The following is a 9,070-nucleotide window of genomic DNA, read 5'->3' as shown; positions in this document are numbered from 1 at the left end:
AACTTGCTCTCTCTCTCTCTCCTTCTCTCTCTCTCTCTGTATATATATATGTGTGTGTGACATATATATGTGTTATACATGTGTGTTATATATATATAAAATAAAATAACTGTATTATGACTGCTGGCAAGCAAAGTAAGAGGTTACTGGGCATAACTTGTATCTCAATTACAGAAACATTAAAATATGAGAAAGAAAAATGCAAGCCTTCAAATGGCTGAAATATAGTTTAAAAGATTTGATTTAACATCATAAACATGTGGAGAAAATTCATTAGAGTAGTTAGTAGACTGCCTGGATTTATATACTTTCTTTAATTACTATGTGTCCTATGACAAACTTTCCCCTTCTTCTCCCCTTCCTTCCTTCTTTTTTTTTTTTTTTTAACATATGTACTGAATGTTTATTATGAATGAGACACCAATATAGGTGTTTAGACATCATTAGAAAATAAAATAAAGATCACCCCTTTATGCATCTTTATTTTAGTCTTAAAGAAAGAGAAACATTTGGATAATTGTAGAAAAAAAGAAAGGTATTTTAGATGAGTGGAATATCACAAGTCAAAAAAGTTGAAAAAAAAATATATTTTCCCCTACTATCAATTTGGACTCTTCAGAAAGTACTTTTCTGAACTACAAATCCTTTATTTACATATTACATGAATAGTGTATGTGAGTTTATGTGCAGTATACTTTAAAATCAAAATACAGATGGAGCTATCTTCTATAGAATATCATGTATTCTTCCAGGTGAATAAGAAAAAAATTCTGCCTAAAATGATGATCAGTGAAATGTGAAAAGGGCAATAGCATGGAAAATCAAACATAAATGAGCTTTATAAAATTATCTTGGTTCTATTTCTCTAAGGTGTTGTTTGTAGCCCAGATGACTCTCTCATTTAGCACATGAAATCTTGGTTAACTAAGTTGCTGTCATTCAAATGTGTTACAGCTTTCATTTTTTCCTCTCGTAAATCCACAGAGAATACATATATATCATTCCAGCATGCACACAATCATTTTGAACTTAAAGTATTTCCCTGGATTCATCATATAGAAAAAATCTATTATTTTGTACAAGGAATATTTTTTTCCTTTGTTTGATATCACAGACTAGAGAGCATATAATTTCTTAGCAATTTAAATTTAAATGAATCAGTGCTAGCTTTGATTTGCCTCTGTTCCTTCATGGCCATATACAGTAGTTTGCATTAATCAAATTAATAATAAAGGGATTAAAATTGCTAGCTTCTAAGGGGGGCGCACTTGTCAGTGGTATTAAAAGTTGCATTTGGAATGATTATTCTTGCATGTAAATTATAAGCTGTCTGAGATGCAGAGGATGTTCAAGGAAATGATACACTAACCATGTGTTATTTTAATTTTAGAAAAGATCCTTTAAGGAATGAGTTGTATTATAATGAACTTTCTAATCAGACCATGCATTAATTTAGATGAATGACCCCAAACACTTTAAATCCACTATCACTGGCAGTAATTGCAAGGATTATATAAGGCTGTTTACTAAGTTACGTATCAGGACACAACAGAAGATGGATTTGTTTACAAAATCAAATTTGTAATTGGGTACAATAGAAAGCTCATCTCATTAGTTGTAATGGTGATCAGATAATTTGTGTCACTCTCTACTTGTTTGTGTGTAAGACTTGTGTAACAGTAGAAAGCAGGAGGAAAGGTAAAAAAAGAAATTACCTCTAACATAGTTGTTATCTACAATCACCTAATTTTTTTTTTTTTTTTTGCAGTCTCACTAGTGTCATGGCTGCATATTGCAGGTGATCGTTTTTCCTTTGTTAAGCTTAAGTATAAAATTAATACTGTGGCAAAATTAGAAATTGTTTTGGTGGTTGTATTGTCCACTCAAAGGTATTCAGTTTAAAGAACCAAACAACCAAGCAAAAAAAGGTCCTTATTGTTAAATACCCTGTCCCTGGATGGAAACCTTGGCAAGACTCTTGAATTTTTGGCTGACTCATAGATAATAATCACAAAATACAGTCTCAGCTCAGTAAGAGTGTCTAGTTCAAGACATTAATCAACAATTCAATCCTCATTGTAAGGCTTTTTTTTTTCCATTTTGCTCCAAGTCTTGGACATAGATGTGAGGCGTGACAGATTTTTTCCTCCATTCCTACAGATCCTTGCTTTGTGTCTGTAGCTCTGAGCCTCTGGACTTGGAGCATGAGCAAGGATGAGGGAACAGAGTAGGAAAATAGGAAGATTCTTATTTGCTAATGCCTTCAGGATATTTAAAGCTGTTTTATTTAATTATTGATTTTTTTTCCCCAACATAGCATACTAGGTCATATAGTTTCAATAGACTAGGGTACAAAGGAAGCAAGTAACTAAACTGATTGAACTGGAAGAGGTGGCACCCAAATGTCACTCCATCAAGCTTGGCATTACTGGATCACCTATGTCCACACTGTTGTTAACCTCAGTAGACAAGAATAAAGATGATTTCAGATACATTGAGTGTCTACCATGTAGGAGGTACTGTGATTTTTTATTTTTATTTTTTTTGCCTATACCAAACCTTAACATTGCCATTTATTGCTACTGAAAGTAGCATAGACCTGACTTCAGCTAAAATGAGAAATACTTGGTATATATGCAGACAATTTCCAGGAATAACTACAAACGGCTATGCCAGAATTTGCATAAGAACTAATCTATTATATTAGACCAGATACAACCAGCATGTCAGCATCTCTAAGAGAGTTTGCTTTCCCAATGTAGGAAATGCTTGTGATTTTTATATTGAAAAAAAACCCAAAAAATAATTTCTTTGCATATTGTGTCTAGGTTTGAACCTACCCTCTCTGTTGAACTGAGTTTCTCTGCTCTGCAGTAATCTGCACTCAGCAGTGAGTCCCACAGTCATTTTCTGTTTAATGTGTGCATTTTATCCTTTGAGGGACAATAAGTTCTGATATAATTAGTATTGCTGCCATGCTGCAGATGAGGTCATTGAGGCTCAGGGGTTTAGGTGCTGTGCTCAAGGTCTCAATGCTAATAAATTATAGATCCATATTATTCATTTAGAAGTCCAAAGTCTGATTTTTTTCTAAATCTTTCCATTAAATCAATAAGTTCATCTGCCCCTCAAGAATGTCCTATTCCATTTAGGGACAAAAAAAGCAAAGTTCCCCGCTCTATCCTTACACCATGGTCACCTTCACTTCGTCCAGGATGTGGGGAATAGTCAGGATCTGCATAACTTGCAGAAAAATTTGGTGAGGGTGTATGCATAAGTATGTTTTATAATTCCTTCCCAAGTGTGTGTCATTTACATAGTGCTATCCATATTATTTCCATCTACTTTCCCTGAACCGTCCTAAGCAGTTTTATAGGTCTAGAGAACCAGTGCCTGAAATGAGAAAACATAAGGAAAAGGTTAATGAAAGCAGTGAGAAAACGTCTTTGATTTCTTTTAGGACCATTACCTGTGATCTTTCAGATTCATGTCCCCATTTAGTGCCTGAACTCCTGAGTGCTTGCTGATTTGTATGATTGTCCTAATGACCAATGACGTGAATTACTGAAAATCTAATTAGGCCTTTTGAGCTGAGAATATTTTTTAAGAGACTTTGACATTTGGTGAGGAATGTGGTGTCAGCAGAATATCTAGCCTTTTCTAATTTGAGGAAAGTATTGGCATGTAATTATATGGGCACACAGAGAGAACAATTGTATGATCCTATCTTGAATGATGAACTTTTGGAACAATGAAAAAGAATAAATTGGAGCCTGTGCCAGGCAAAAGACTCCATATGCCCCATCTGCCAAGAGACTTGTATATGATTCATGTACTTAACAAAGATCTCTAAATAGCTACCTGGCATTACTACAATAGGTTCTTACTTGCTGGTACCAAGTATATTAATACCATATCTCTATATGCTAAAGGGTTGGGGTCATTGGTGATGAATGTTGGTCTCAGAGAGGTCAGGGAAGAAGGAAGAATTTCAAAAACACAAATTACTGATACTGTGGCTTTAACAAAATATCTCTGAATTTTTGTGGAATGACTGTTTTTGATATTATCCTGACCTAATAATTCAATCAGAAACTCAGTTGCTGGTGAAAAGGTGTACCAGTTAGTTATTGTTGCATAACAATAATCTAATAGTTTAGTGGCTTAAAACAACAGTCATTTATCATTATAGCCCATGTGTCTGTGGACCGTTTGAGAAACAGCTAATGCACACCAGTTCCAGGTGATGTTGGCTGGGATTGCTCCCGTGGCTGTGGATTGGCACGGAGCTCTGCTCTAGGCTGGGCTTGGCTAAGGCACCTTACCTGATGTAGATCTGTTCCGTGTGGCTCTCAGCCTCCTCTTGGCATTAGCATTAGCAGGATTGCCTTGATTTGACCTTCTTATCGTGATTATAGAAGTACAAGAGGGCAGGATAAAACATGGTAAGCAGCTTGAGGCCTAGACTCAGAACTAGCACAATTACCACACGATTTTATTGGCCCAAGCAAATCATATAGCTCAATCTAGAGTTAAGAGGTAGGAAAATATGCTCTGGCACTTTGGTGGGAGGAAATGCAAAGTCAAATGGCAAAGGATATGTATGTAGTTAAGGGTAAAGAATTAGGGAACTAATGCAATACATGAACCATAAAGAAACAGGACAGGATGATTTTTGCTAAAGCCATTAACATAGGGAGGCATCTTCTGGTACATGCGCAGAGGGGGATGGAGGGAAAGGCCTTGTACTGGGGTAGATTCTTCTAAAAAGAAAGTGTAAGCCAGGGACAAAACCAAAGGCTGTGTGGGCTGGCGCTCACAACTTAGTTGCATGCTTCAGCACACAAAGGCATCTTTTAGCAAAAACTCAGTTAACTGCTATTATAAATACATGTGATTTAAATCTGGAAATTTAAGCCGATTTGGAGATCCAAATCAGAACTGAACAGCTCCCCATACTCATATAAATTTCCAAACCTTGGCTGCTTTATTCTGGTCTTTAATTTTTAAAATGGAATGAAAACTATTTTGGTAAAGCCCATTTGACTTTCCTGCCAACCACATAATTTCCCCATTGTATCAAAAGCTGGAAAAATTATTTTAAAGGATAAATTGAGAAGCAGATTTCTCATGCTAAACTATACACACATCCATACCCTATATCTAATAGTAAGAGAGGGGAATGAGGGGCTGAACCAACGAAAACTGCCTCCCCACTGGGATGTATTTGGTGCAGTGCCAGGAGTCACTGGGCAATGATGCTGAGGGTACCAATGTAAATTTCACTCCATCTATGTTTCTGTAAAAACAATAATATTTCTAAATCCGCCCAACCCTTTGAATTTAACACTGATTATGTACATTACTATTATCATCACTAATAAACTACCAATAAAAAATGTAGTTAAGTGCTGTGGTGAGAACTATGAAGTACATATTTGATATTCTAATGACATTATTTTATTACATTCAAGAAAAATTAAACCCAAATGAATGGAAGAGTAACAAAGCCACTACACGCAACTTTTTAATCACATTTCTCTGAAAACAAATTCAACAGTTAGGAGTATGGGGGAACATCAATTTGTTGTGTTTATGTAGTGTTGTTGCCAATGTGACCAAAACCCCATAATCTTTTAAACAGCTTTCATGCAGCTATTAAACACAAAAAACAAAGCTCTGTAAATTAAGAAAAATTATAAGAAGATTCTACTGTCAATGAACCTACAAATGTTTAAAATAATAGTCTTTCTTCTTGGAATCAGATTCGACAATAGGTTATAATTATTAATATTTGTTTCTAGACTATTTTAAAGCCTTTGGTGGACAATTCTAATGAAGCTAAGAAAAAGTAATTTATTTATTATTACTAAAAGTGTAGAAACCCAAAATTTCAGAGTGAACTAGGTTTTTAGTAACAGTTTAGCATCCAAGAAATGCATTATATCTAATGCATATAAACCTTTTCTTAACAGAAACATTCCATTTCATTAATAAGCCATCCCAGGGAGAGTGCTGTGAATCAATTTTCAAGCAGTAGCTACATCTCATTTAACTAAAAATGTGGCTTACTTACTGATGAGAATTCAAAGTATTATACAGGGCTGTCCAAATTTCAACTGCTATCTCTGTGGAAGTCAATCACCTCTCAGATGTTATGTGAATCAAGTCATCAATTTAAACTGCTAATTGAAGCTCAATTTATTCTGGCCTACCTGGGAAAGTAGAATCAAAAGGAAGATATTTATGGGAAAGCTGAGATTTTATTTGATTATTTCACCTCCAAATAGTCCAAATGAGTTGCTAAGAGCTTCCAAAGGTACATTTTTCATCAAATGTACTTTTTTCTAAGGACTATACCCTCTGCTCTCTGATGATACAAGGTTTCTCAAAGAATCTAATAATTCATTTTGAGCATCTGTGATATTTAGGTTCTCATTTGTTTCTTAGTAGTATAGTGTTTATACAATTAGCTTTACCCATACAAAGTTCTTTGCAACTCTTGGGTCCAATGTGCTATTAGAATTGTTCATTAGACTTATGAATGCCTACCATCAAAGTATAATGAATATTTCCACCCCTTAAATGCTTCCTGTTTGAGAAATATTTTGTAGTTTTTCAAAGAATTCCTTTTATGATAAGCAAATCCTATATTCTTCCTTCCAGGAAAATAGGGTATAATAGCCCACAATGTGTATGTATCTATGTGTGTGTTTGTGGGCAGGTGCATGTATTTATATATGTAATTGAAGATCTTTTCTCTCATTCAGCTGCTTGATCATCACTATGTAAAATTTTTTCCAGAGATAGTTAATACAAAGAGACAAGAAAAATAACTTGAGAATTGGATTTGCTTTTTGAGTCATGTGCCTGGGTATTCCTTTTCCAATGAATATTTGTGTATGTGAAAAGCCTTTATAAGGAAAAATGGGAGAGGCAAAATTTAGGGGAACAAAAGAAATTGGATAAGAATGAGGATGATGAATAAGTGAAGACAGAATGCTGGCAAAGAATTACCTCATTTTTTGGCTTCATGTAAAAATACGGTGAATTTTTTAAAAAAAGTTTTTATTAAAAACCTTCCATAAGAAATACATACTCTATGTTTAGCTCAACTATTTACTATTGTGAAATTATGATGCTAGTAAAGCCAAATATACTGCACTGACTCTTTAAGTAGTAAAGTTAGTTCCATCTGATTACTTAGACATACGATAAAAAAAGCATGTAACATTTATGTAATAATTTATTGTTTCAAAGCAGTGTTCATATATTTTTTATTTATTGTCATATTACCTTGAATGTGAATGCCATTAGTTACTAGAGAAACAGGTTATTTAATGCTAATCTTTCTGTTAGTCTCCCCAAGCATAGATAGATGTATATTCTTATAACAGGGACAATAAACAATATAGTGAATAGAGTCTGAACTTTGGCCTCTTGAGCGTGGGTGGGTCTTGGCTCAACCACTTCCTGTATTTGTGATTGCAGACAAAGTTATTTCTTTTGTCTTCATCTGCAAACTGGGACTAGCACCTCTGCTATTAGGATATTGAGAGAAGTTCAATGAAATGGTATAAATAATACATCAATATAATATCTGTCTCATAATAGGCATTTAGTATATTTTTGCATATATGAATGTTCAAAAATGGGATGTGGAATATATACAGTCTAATAAAATGTCTAATATATTTAATCCAAATAAAGTTGAAAATTATGCAATTTTGATCTGTTATAGGATTTAAACATCTTGGAATAATCCTTTATCGATGGTATAACCAGTTCATGTGTCAATTAATATTTTCTAACTTTATATATTATGAAAAGAAGCATCTTTTTAGAGGAACTTTGGGAACTATAGCAGACTGGGGCAAGGAGTCAGATTTAGTCTGATATACAACTTGCCTACTTCGAAGCTAAGTATACCTGGGAGTTATGAAACTTCTCTAAATCTCAGATTTTAGCTGGGGGATATTTAGTATTATTTGCAACTATTAAGAATTAAATAAGATAATGTATGAATGGCTCCAGCAAATATTCTGGGCTCAATAAATTTTAATTTTCTTCTTTGATGTGTCTAGCCAGATTTACCTCATTTTCAAGGAAACATATTTCTATGAAAGTTCATGTCTACATAATTTCAAATGATAATCTGAATGGTATGTTATTGGCAGAAGTGAAGAAATATGAAAATGTTCTCTTAATTAAGCTCCTAGGACAGTCACATGGGGCACCCAACAATAAGTATGATTCTATCATTAAAGACAGACACATAGAAACAATCACCTGTAAAATCTAGGGACCAGCTAAGGTATCCACAGTGGGAAGGCGTGGGCAATTTTACTTTTCTCCATCCCTCCAGAAAGATGGGGAGTCATGATGATTTTTCCACTCTTTAATAATGACAATCATTTTCTATACATGAACATTCTAATTTAGACAAGAGGCAGACAGTTGCAAGAGATATGTGAAGACATATTTCAGTTTTATTATCTTTTAGGCGTAGACGGGTATGTTAATCCATTTCCACATACAATTCCTATAATCACATATAGGGAAGTGAACCTTGAATTGGCAAAAACCTGTCTCCTGTTGCCAAGGAGTTAAAATTGGAGAGTCAAAACCTCAAAAGTTGAAGATTGTGAATTCTCTTCCTTCGCAGTATCGCTGTGCATATGGCTGCCGTAACACAAGTAAGCCTTCCTCTCTATCCAGGCATTGATTCGATGGTAATGTCATTCCTTTTTCCCTCGGCAAACTTTCTGCTTTCGGTCCCGAGCTCTGAGTTTTCCATATTCTGCTTTCTAGGTTCTGACAGCTGTTTTTGGACTTAGTTAACCATTGCAAATGGAAGCCAAAAATAATTGTAGTATAACCTCTCTATCTATTGTCATGTTGCTTCTTTTTGCAAATATATCTTAGGAGTTAGACTTTAAACCTTTGATCTCCCACACCAAAAGAAAAAAGAAAAGAAAAATATTTATATGGAAGTAATTTCATTTTAGTGTTCATGGTTTATTGTGGATAGCAGGTGTTTAAAATTTTTAGAATTTCTTTAACAAAATTC

This window comes from Eulemur rufifrons, chromosome 7 (assembly GCF_041146395.1).
Source record: "Eulemur rufifrons isolate Redbay chromosome 7, OSU_ERuf_1, whole genome shotgun sequence".
In the NCBI taxonomy this organism is placed as follows: Eukaryota; Metazoa; Chordata; class Mammalia; order Primates; family Lemuridae; genus Eulemur; species Eulemur rufifrons.
The sequence above is the reverse complement of the archived record's forward strand: the minus strand, read 5'-3'. Positions refer to the sequence as shown.